Here is a 9,519-nt window from a genome sequence, read left to right on the forward strand (position 1 = left end):
TCTCACTGGAAGGTAGAGTACTTTCTTAACCTAAATTTTAACCCTGAATACATGGACACCACACATCTATCAGACTTCAATTTTTTCACTACCTCTAGGTGTACAGCACTGGTTCTCTCTTTGGTGGAAGATGAAACCATCCAGGAATAAATGCAAGGGGAACCAGCAACAGTTTTGCACTTGAAGCTACCTAAGGTATAATTAAATGGGGGAAAAAAAAAAAAAGAGGTAGATAAAGACATAATGTTAATAACCAACCCCTCTTATGGGTCTTTTGCCGGGAAAGGGAAGAATGGAGTTTTTAGTGGAGAAGATAAGTTGATGTAGAGAGGGCCAACCAAAAGGTATCATTAGGCTCTAGCAGGACATTAATTACCATCTTATTGGCACAACAGAGCATATTCAGAATACCTAATTTTAGGTTATGAGCTGAGGTATCTGAGTTTAATTCTGGTCTCGAGCTCCCTGGGTAAGTTGCAGACCCACAGGCAATACAAGAGCTTGGTGCCACTTAGATAAGGAGGGCTGCGTTGCTTCTGCCAGTGCTCCTTGGTTTCCCCTTCTGGACACTGAGTTAACTCAGGAAACAGTCCATCCTTCCTAGTCCTGGCTTAGTTTTCTCTTGACTGCAGTAGCTCAGAGTGTGAGAGACTGAATGCTGGTAGTGTCAGTGCCTGGCTGGGAGCAGGGAGGAAGGGAAGTGCACTGCTACTACAGCATCAGGCACGCTTGATCCCACGAAGCCATGCACTGGGGTGCTCTGAATTAGCATTTGGAGGAATCTGTCTTTCCACTGACTATATAAGGGAATTCAGGGTGTCTAACCTCCTAATTCAGACTGTGGGGGATAGTGGGGATAGTGTGAATACCTTCCCTGCCTCTCTCCCATCATGGTAATTCTGACAATAGCAGACAATGGAGCAATGCTAAGAAATATCATGCGTGTTTGTTCTTGCTTGTTTCAGAGAAATTGGTTGGGATGATTTGCGGTACAGTTTCTACCATCTCTGCCACAAATCTTTTTTTTTTTTTTCTTTTTAAATTACATTATGAAGCAAATGTCATTGACAGGCCTGAAACTAATTTTCGATGAACAGAGACTATGAAATGTGTTTGTAAAAGGCAGATTCACAAGGAATGAGATGTTAAATCTAAACTGGTGTCGCCTGTTTTCTCTTATATGATGATTTGGGAGTCTGTATGAGTGTTGGTTTTCCTAGATCACTTTCTCTGCAATGCTCCCTTTTACCTATAAAGCCCCTCAGCACTGCTCACTTGCCTAAGACAACCCTGTAATCAATGCCATCAGATGACCTTTGGATTGGCAATGACTCTTGTTCCATTGCCTTAAGTGGGACAGACCCTTACCTTCCCACAAAGTGCATTTTAGACTTGCCATCAGACATTTTTTTAGCACAGCTTTATAGGAAAGACGATCTGCGTGGCCACAGTGTCTTGCCAGTCATGCTCCCTGGTAACACTTGGCTGTATTCAACTAAATTCGTCAGATGGACAGACCATCCTACAAGGATTGTGAAAGTTGGCTCTAGGTTAGAGATCAGCAACTCAGATTAGTGCTATATGGAAAGAAAGGCAGTTACCACTCAGCACTTTATTCACCCATGCCAAGAGGTGGCAGCCAATTTGCCAGCCAGGGGTGTGTCAGATGGCCAATTAACATAAATGTTGTCATTTGCCAGCTCAACAAATAAGGGGATGTGGAAAGAGGATGAGGATTTGGAAAGAGGGAAGAAAAATTAGCATCAGTGCTCTGTCCTTGGAGGAAACAGTGTGAATTGTATGAATCCAACTTAAAATTATTCTTTAGTAAATAGTAAATAAAGTGAATAAAAGTGAAAAGGATCTATAAATAAAACTTATTTATTCAAGCACTCCAAGCACTCTAAATGAAGTTTTTATACTGAATAGTCTGTTGCTGTTGTATGGTAGTCTGGAATGCTGAATTTTCAGGTTTAAGTGAGATTTGCTATCATTTGCTATATTTGCTATTTGCATTATTCCTACTGTATTTGCAGAAAAATAGCTATTAAAATCAACTGTTTCTTTTCACCCAGAATGTGGGTGATATATGAAAGGGGAAAGTAGTAGAGTGAGGTTAAAGAGCAGTGGATTCTGTCCTTGTCTCTGGCAGTAACCTGCTTTACAATCTCAAGAAAGTTGTTTTTCCTTCACATTTTGCCTATTAGCTACTTGCCTTCACACTTTACCAATTTGATCTGTCTTGCCTTATTAATCTGTGAAGTATTAAATTTAGGGAGTGATTCTGACTATGACTGAACCATGTTTAAGAACAAAGAGATCTTTAATTTCAGCTAGATCCACTAGCACAGGTAAATAGTAAATGAAATGATAGAGATTTTTCAAAATTTTAGGTATAAATCTCTTCAGAGGAAATTATGAATTTGGAAAGATAAGGTGAGGGGAGAGTCAATAATGTTAGCTATGTCTGTGGGGGCACAACAGTGTTCTAGTGCAAATAACTTCCTCCTAAAACCCAAAAGTCTGACGTGGCACAAGAGTGACCTGGCAAGGTGAAAATGAGAGCACAGGTTAGACCCCAGCCTTGAGAACCTCATGCCAGTGCACAATCAATCAAATAAGACTTTGCTGCTTCCCAGTGACCTGTGGAAGACTGCAAATCCAGTCTCAGACCGAAAAAAACAAACAAACAAACAAAACAAAAAAAAAAAGAAAAAAAAAACTCCATGCAGAAAAAGACAATAATTGGCAGGGCATTCTTATTAGCAGTCTCAAGAGACCAAAGGGTCAGTCTTACTGATCTGCTTGCTGCTCCCCTCAGAAGACAAAGGAGTGCTTCATCTTTACTCATCACCTCATCCAGCAAAGCTAGTTTCAATTTCATGCATCACCCATTTTTCTTAAAGCAAAGATAAATATATTTTTTTTCTCTCTCTTCAAGAGGATTTGGGAATAATGCTTAACTGGGGCTTCTTTAATTTCAGAAATTGGTTACTTGGAATGAATTTCAGTTTGCTCAGTGTAGGGGAAAATCCACAAGCAGGAGAACTTAGTTTTCTGAATGGCAAGAACAAAAATGAACTCCTTTATAAAATAATGCAAATGATGTGGTCAGATTTTAATCAGAAGAACAAAATCAAGAGGGAAGTTGGTGTCAGAGAGCCTTTATATCACTCAGGTGGGTCAGAGGGACCCTGAGGATGTTCTGAAGGTATATACAATTGCATACAATTCCTTTTCAAGGCACAAGTTTTCATCTGATTTAACATAGTGCTGCTTTCTTTCAGCTGCTCACTTTTTTCTTCCACTTGCAATGGAGATACTGGGATATTTTATGGTAGGACATGGACTTGTGCCACCTGTTTGATATAAAAGCGATGGAGAAAAGGCATTTGTTGGTGAGAAAATTATAAAATGGTTTGAATCATAGCTCCAAGATCAAAAAGTTAACCTTGTCTCTGAATTCTTTTTGAGGAAGCTGAGATACTGGCCTTCAGCCTTGCCACAGAGATCATAACTTTTTGAGCTTCATTTCAACAAATAGATACAAAAAAGGGGATAGACCAGAATATCAAAAGTGGGTTGCTACATTGCAGAAGGAAAATAAGAAGTTGTAGGAATTGCTAAACTTCCAGTGTTCCAATTCAGCAAAAACTATACAGTGATTTTAATGATTAGCTTTAAAAACAAACATGTTTGTTACAGAGGGAGAGAGAAGGTAAAGGAAGTCACCCAAAACCAAGAGCTTACCCACAAAAAAGCAAGCCAAACAATATTGTTAGCATAAGAATATATAAAGCTCTATAGCTTATAGCTAAAATAGGCAGTTAAACATAACAATGTCACCATTGTATGCATTTCTGCCATAAGTCATTTCAACGTCAATAAGTGAGAATGCAGCTGACAAAAGAAACATTATTTTTAAAACAGAAATTGCTGCCCAGCAATGGAGGCTGGAAAATGTTAGTGTAGAAAGTCACTTTTTGCATCAGTATATGCTGAACACTTTACTTCGTTAATTTTCTTGGATAAATAATTGGGAGATTTTATTAAAAATAGGTTAATTCTTTAAATAGGATATTAAAAATTAACAGCATGACACAGACAGCAGTATTTATTTGTAGTAAAAGGAAAGGAAGGGAAGACATGCAAAGAAACTGGCTTTGGGACACACAGTAATGCAAAGAGGAATGAATGTGCTGTTTTAGCTGGCTCTATAATAGCCTCTCATAAGGAAAGTTTCTTTCTCATTGTCTTCCTAGTCCTCACACCTTTTTCTACCACATCTGCCTCTTCTGCTTGGACTATGATGACAACTACAAAGTGAGCTTTAAAAAGAAACCTGCAGATTTCAGGAATAGATCCAACATGAGAGAATGAAGATTTTCTACCTTCCTGGGCTGTGCAGTGTTGTGCTATGCATGATGGGCTCAGCAGCAGAGCAAACCTTTCTCTCTTAGGCTTAACATTTTCAGTGAATTACTTTAACAGCAGAATAAATAAATAAATAAATAATAATTTTGAGAAACTGAAAAGATGCCCATTAGGATCTTTCTCTGTCAATTCTATTAGGCTCCAGTCTGCTGGAGGGTAGGAGATCCAGTTCAATTTGTTCCTTTATGAAGTCTTGGTATTTTCTGAGTTAGAGGAACTAGTCTGGAGGTGATATTACACGCTAACAGGAGGAGATTCACAAGATGACTTGTGACACTGAGCCAGCCAGGATGGAATTACAAACTGTGGTCAAAGGCAGCCAGTGTTTGATGGTTCTCCACGTCTGTGCTTTCCAGAAGATGGGACAAACAGACTTAACTGCAGGAAGAAGAAATGAAGAAAGGGTGAAGGTAAAGGTAGCTGACAAGGGAAGAAGAAAATGGGGAGGGTGTGAGACAGTGTGAGAGCTGTTGGGTCTGGAAGAAGCGTGGCATGTCTCATTCACTTGGCATCCTCCCTGCAGTCAGCTATCTCCCTGGTGGCCAGCTTTCCTGTTGCCACTTGGACACGTGCTCTTTCATAAATACCAGCACGGGGGAGTCTGGCTCCCTTTGGCTGCAAAGCAGCAGCGGATCTGACTGCTGCTGAGATGGTGGAGATGAGACATGACATTTGAAGGTCAGTCTGAGGAGAACAACAACTTTCATGCTTTTCTTTCATGAGCCTCTGTGCTTGCCTTGCAGTCATTTCATTACACTTCTGTCACATTTCTCCACTCTTTGAGTCCAAACCTGTCTTCACCGACATCAGCCCCTGGGTTTTCAAGGTCTGAGCCCTTTGAAATTGCTTTGCTTTCCCTCACACCAACCTCTTCTCTCCAGCACCAGCCCCTCACCTCTCTCTGATTTCTGCTGGAGCAGCTTCCCCGCTCCCTCTCAGCAGGCCCCCTCCTCTTTATTGCCCTCTGAAACTCCATCTGTTCAGAGATCGACTCCAAAAGCAACAGTGATTGCTTCAGGGAAAGAAGAAGTCGTAAAAGCACCAGTGCCTGATAAGCGAAAACATCAGTGTGTGTAAGGAGGCGGTCTGGACCCCGTCCCACTGCATGTGGTAGAGGCATGTCTAGCACCTCACAGCAGCTTTCCATACCTCTGCTGGGCACACAAGCCTGCGGGACGTTACCTTGGGGAAATATGGTGAATGTAAAGAAATAATGGTGTTTTAGGGAAAGGAGACTTGTCAGCAGAGTTAGGAATGGCTTAGTGTTTTCACCATATCTGTACACTGAGAGAAGTTTAACAAATCAGATAATTAGCAAAAAGAAAACTGTTTAAAAAAATAGAATCATAGAATATCCTGAGTTGGAAGGGACCCATAAGGATCATCGAGTTCAACTCCTCGTACCACACAGGTTTACACAAAAATTCAGACCATGACTAAGAGCACAGTCCAAACGCTTCTTGAACTCCGAAAGGCTTGGTGCCTTGACTACGCCCCTGGGGAGCCTGTTCCAGTGCACGACAACCCTCTCGGTGAAGAGGGTTCTCGGTGGAACCTCTTCCTGATATCCAGCCTGAACGTCCCGTCGCAGCTTGACACCATTCCCACAGGTCCTATCGCTTGCCACTAAAGAGACTAGATCGGCTCCTGCCTCTCCACTCCCCATCGTGAGGAAACTGCATTTTTTTTTTCTGTATTTTTTTATTATTTTTTTTTCAAATTTCTCCAACAGAATTATATACAGATATTGATAATTAACAAGATTCAGTACAGACAAGATGGGGAACTTCTGCACAAAGGAAAAACAATGACAGACGATCAAGTGAAAGATTAAGACTCGACCCTTTCCTCACTATATTCTGGGAGATTACATTTAGGCTTTTATTCCTATTGCATTGCTTCAAGTCTGAGTGCTAGGATCTCTTCTGAAAACCAAAATTTTTCAATGCTTCACCAAATGGCAATCCCATCCCACCAAAGCAACCAGCCTTCAAGACATGTCCAGCAGGTAGTCTCTGCAGAATGGCTATTGTAATGTCTGAAAGCCACGCTGGTTTACTACTGCAGGTCACTCTGGCAAAACTTGCTGTTTTCCCACTTTGATCCTCTGCCTAGCAGAGTGTCAGTCAGCCATGGATATGATAGTGTGAACTGCTCAGAGATGCTCAGGCCACAACAGAATGGTAGGGGAAGTTCCACACTTCAGCAGGAGGTCCTTCAAGAAATGGCTGCCATTGGTCTGCCCTACCAGAGCAAAGATGTTTGTGAAACCTAGTGAACATTTTCTTTCTAGGGAAGGTCACTGCTGGGCTGGGCCAAACCTGCACTCACAGGGGAGCCCATCCTAGAGTCACTGCTGTAGGCCAAATGCCTGAAGCAATGTGGGAAGATCATAGGCACTGGCTGCCCTGAACACGTCAATCTGCCCCAGCATGGAGAGGGCCATGCAAAGGGTGCTTCAGATGTTGTCAGACAGCACCTTGCTGCCCCCGTGGACCTCGGCTCTTCTGCTGCATGTGCAAAGCCTCTAAGAAGTGCTCTACAGCCTCACGGTGGGCACCTAGGTTGATGTAGCCAATGCCCAAGTTGTACCGAGAGCAGATATGTCCTGGCTGGAGCTCCAGTGCCTGCTGATCTGCAGTCACAGCTTCCTCACTCTGATTCCCATCAGCCAGGGTGGCACCAAGCTTGTTCCATAGAAGATGGTCATTGGGACACACACTAAGTGTGGCACTGAAGCAATCCACAGCCTTCTCGTATTTGCCAGTAAGGTTGAAAAGGACACCCAGGCCGCACTGAACATCAGGATCAACAGTTGAGGGGTTGCTGTGCACAGCTGCTAAGAACAGCTCTTTGACCTCCACAAAAAGTGAATCAGACAGCAGAGAACCAAACACACACTTGGAATGCCCAAGATTTGTCCCCAAGGCACTCTCTTCTGGCTCCTTCTCCAGCAGGTGAGCATATGCTGGTTTGTGGTGTAGCCAGTTCCACAGGGTCTCACACTCCTGCTTCTGCAAGGACTCATTGGTGAAGCTGACTGCTAAAGCCGTAAGTGCTGTGAGGTTTCCAGGCCGCAGTTCCAAGCATTGTCTGATAACACTGATTGCCAAGAGTTCCTGTTCATTCTCTGCTTTGGTGGTTCCCAGATATTGCCAGGCCTCCATATGATCTGGCTTCTGTTGTACTGCAGCCTCAGAGAGCAAGACAGCACCGGGGAGGTCACCTTCCACCAAGCGCTTCCACCCCTCTTCAAAAGCATCAGGGTGATCTCTCATGGGATTATCTTCTTCAAACTGATAACCCTTGTCATAGGAAGAGGAGCTGAGGTCTTCATAATCAGTGAGCCAAGGGTGAGCCTCTGCATCTCTCTTGGCCATCTCTTCCCATTCTGCCCAGAGTTTGTCCCAGAAGTCCACATCTGACTCCACAACAGTCTTTACCTGCTCAAATTCTGTATCAAGAGCTGACATGTTCCCAGACTGCGTAAATTCATCCACCCAGGCTTCGGATGCCCCCTGCTGCTGTATAAACTCTGCTGCCCATTGCTCTGCCTGATCTTGGTCTCTGTGGGTCACCTTATTAGCTTCGATCGATACCCTCCCATCTCCGATCTGGTGGACAAACTTTAGGAACTCAGAACTGTTGAGTTTTGGATCATCCACTTTAGAAAGAAAATCACTAGCAGTTTTCTTAAGATCATCTTCAGGTTGATATTCCTCATACCATTTATCTGCCAATGACTGGTCTTCCAATTCCCCAAGCCACAATTTTTCTTCTGACTGCTCTAGCTATTCTTCTGCCCACTTGGCAGTAGTGGACACAGACAGCGAGACAAAGAATTCCTGTGACCAGTCAGTCTCATTGTAATCTGAAGAGACATCACCGGCATTATCTGCTGCAGCCAAGAATTCCTGGGTCCAGTTTTCAGACAGTGCCAAGGCTGCCACACCTGGAGCTCGCTGAGGGGCTTGTCTGAAGCTTGACTGTTCAATCTCCTGCATCTCGGCTAATAGATCATCCATCTTCAAGGTCTGTGGTGCAGGGGACAGTAAAGGGGCATTCTGCTCTTGCAGGAACTCTCCAACCAGCTCATCTTCAGAGGCTACTCCCAGGGGCTTGGATACAGCTGCTGCTCCAGGAGCCCCCAAAGGGCCAGGCCTGGGAGCCCTGAAACCCTTCTTGCCACAAGGCCTTGTCCTGAGTGAAGTGGCCGGCCAGCTTCAGGAATGGTTGGAGCTCCTGCACTCCGTTTCCACCAGCTCCCTCATGGCCGCAGGGACGGCGCCGAACCTCTGCGGGCTGCGCCTGGCCCGGGGGCGACACCGAGACGAGGCGGAGCCGCCCCCGGGGGCCCGGCAGCCTGCGAGGCGGGCCCGGTGGCCCCTTCCGCCGCCGGGAACCGGGCCCCAAGCCCGGGCTCAGGGGCACGGCGACACGGGGCTGGGGGCGCCGCGGGGCTCCCCGCTTCAGGAGAGGGCACCGGCCGCCAGCAGGGCAGGGCAAGGCCGCGGCCTCCCCACCAGGCGCGCCCCTGCCGCCCGCCCCCCCGATCCTGGCACCGCGGCCCCGGGGCACCGGAACAGGCCGCCAACAGAGGGAGGAGATAGCTTTTTTTTTTTTTTTTTTTTTTTTTTTTTTTTTTTGGTTTGGTTTGGTTTGATTTGGTTTGGTTTGGTTTTTCTTTCGACCCATATGCTTAAACCTGACACCTTGAGTCGGCCAGGCTTCTGGAGCACTTCCACCCGTCTAAAAGGAATTCTCTGCCTGGGGTGGTGTTTTTGTTGTCCATCCAATCCAAAGGGCTCTTTTCCTCCTAGAGAGCTGGGACTGACCAAGAGGCAGGCATGCACAATAAGTTGTTGCTGTTTTAAGGGCGAGGCAGAGAAAACCCTCATAATGTCTTCATAACAATTTAGGAACACTGCTTTTACTATACTTTTAGTGTTACTTGTTAGTAGCGTCTACAATCCCAAAGCACTGAGAGTACCCTGCTGCACTGGTGCTGTGCACGAACCTAAAGTCAGGGCTCTGAGGGACTTGGACTCCAGAAGCCTAACAGAAATACTGGATCTCAATGGCTAG

At 44.8% G+C, this 9,519-nt stretch overlaps 1 pseudogene; it reads right to left on the reverse strand.

The window, feature by feature from the left end:
- Positions 1-6,784: 6,784 nt before the first annotated feature.
- On the reverse strand, positions 6,785-8,705 carry LOC118250297 (peroxisomal targeting signal 1 receptor-like; annotated as a pseudogene).
- Positions 8,706-9,519: the final 814 nt, after the last annotated feature.

This window comes from Cygnus atratus, chromosome 5, assembly GCF_013377495.2.
Source record: "Cygnus atratus isolate AKBS03 ecotype Queensland, Australia chromosome 5, CAtr_DNAZoo_HiC_assembly, whole genome shotgun sequence".
In the NCBI taxonomy this organism is placed as follows: domain Eukaryota; kingdom Metazoa; phylum Chordata; class Aves; order Anseriformes; family Anatidae; genus Cygnus; species Cygnus atratus.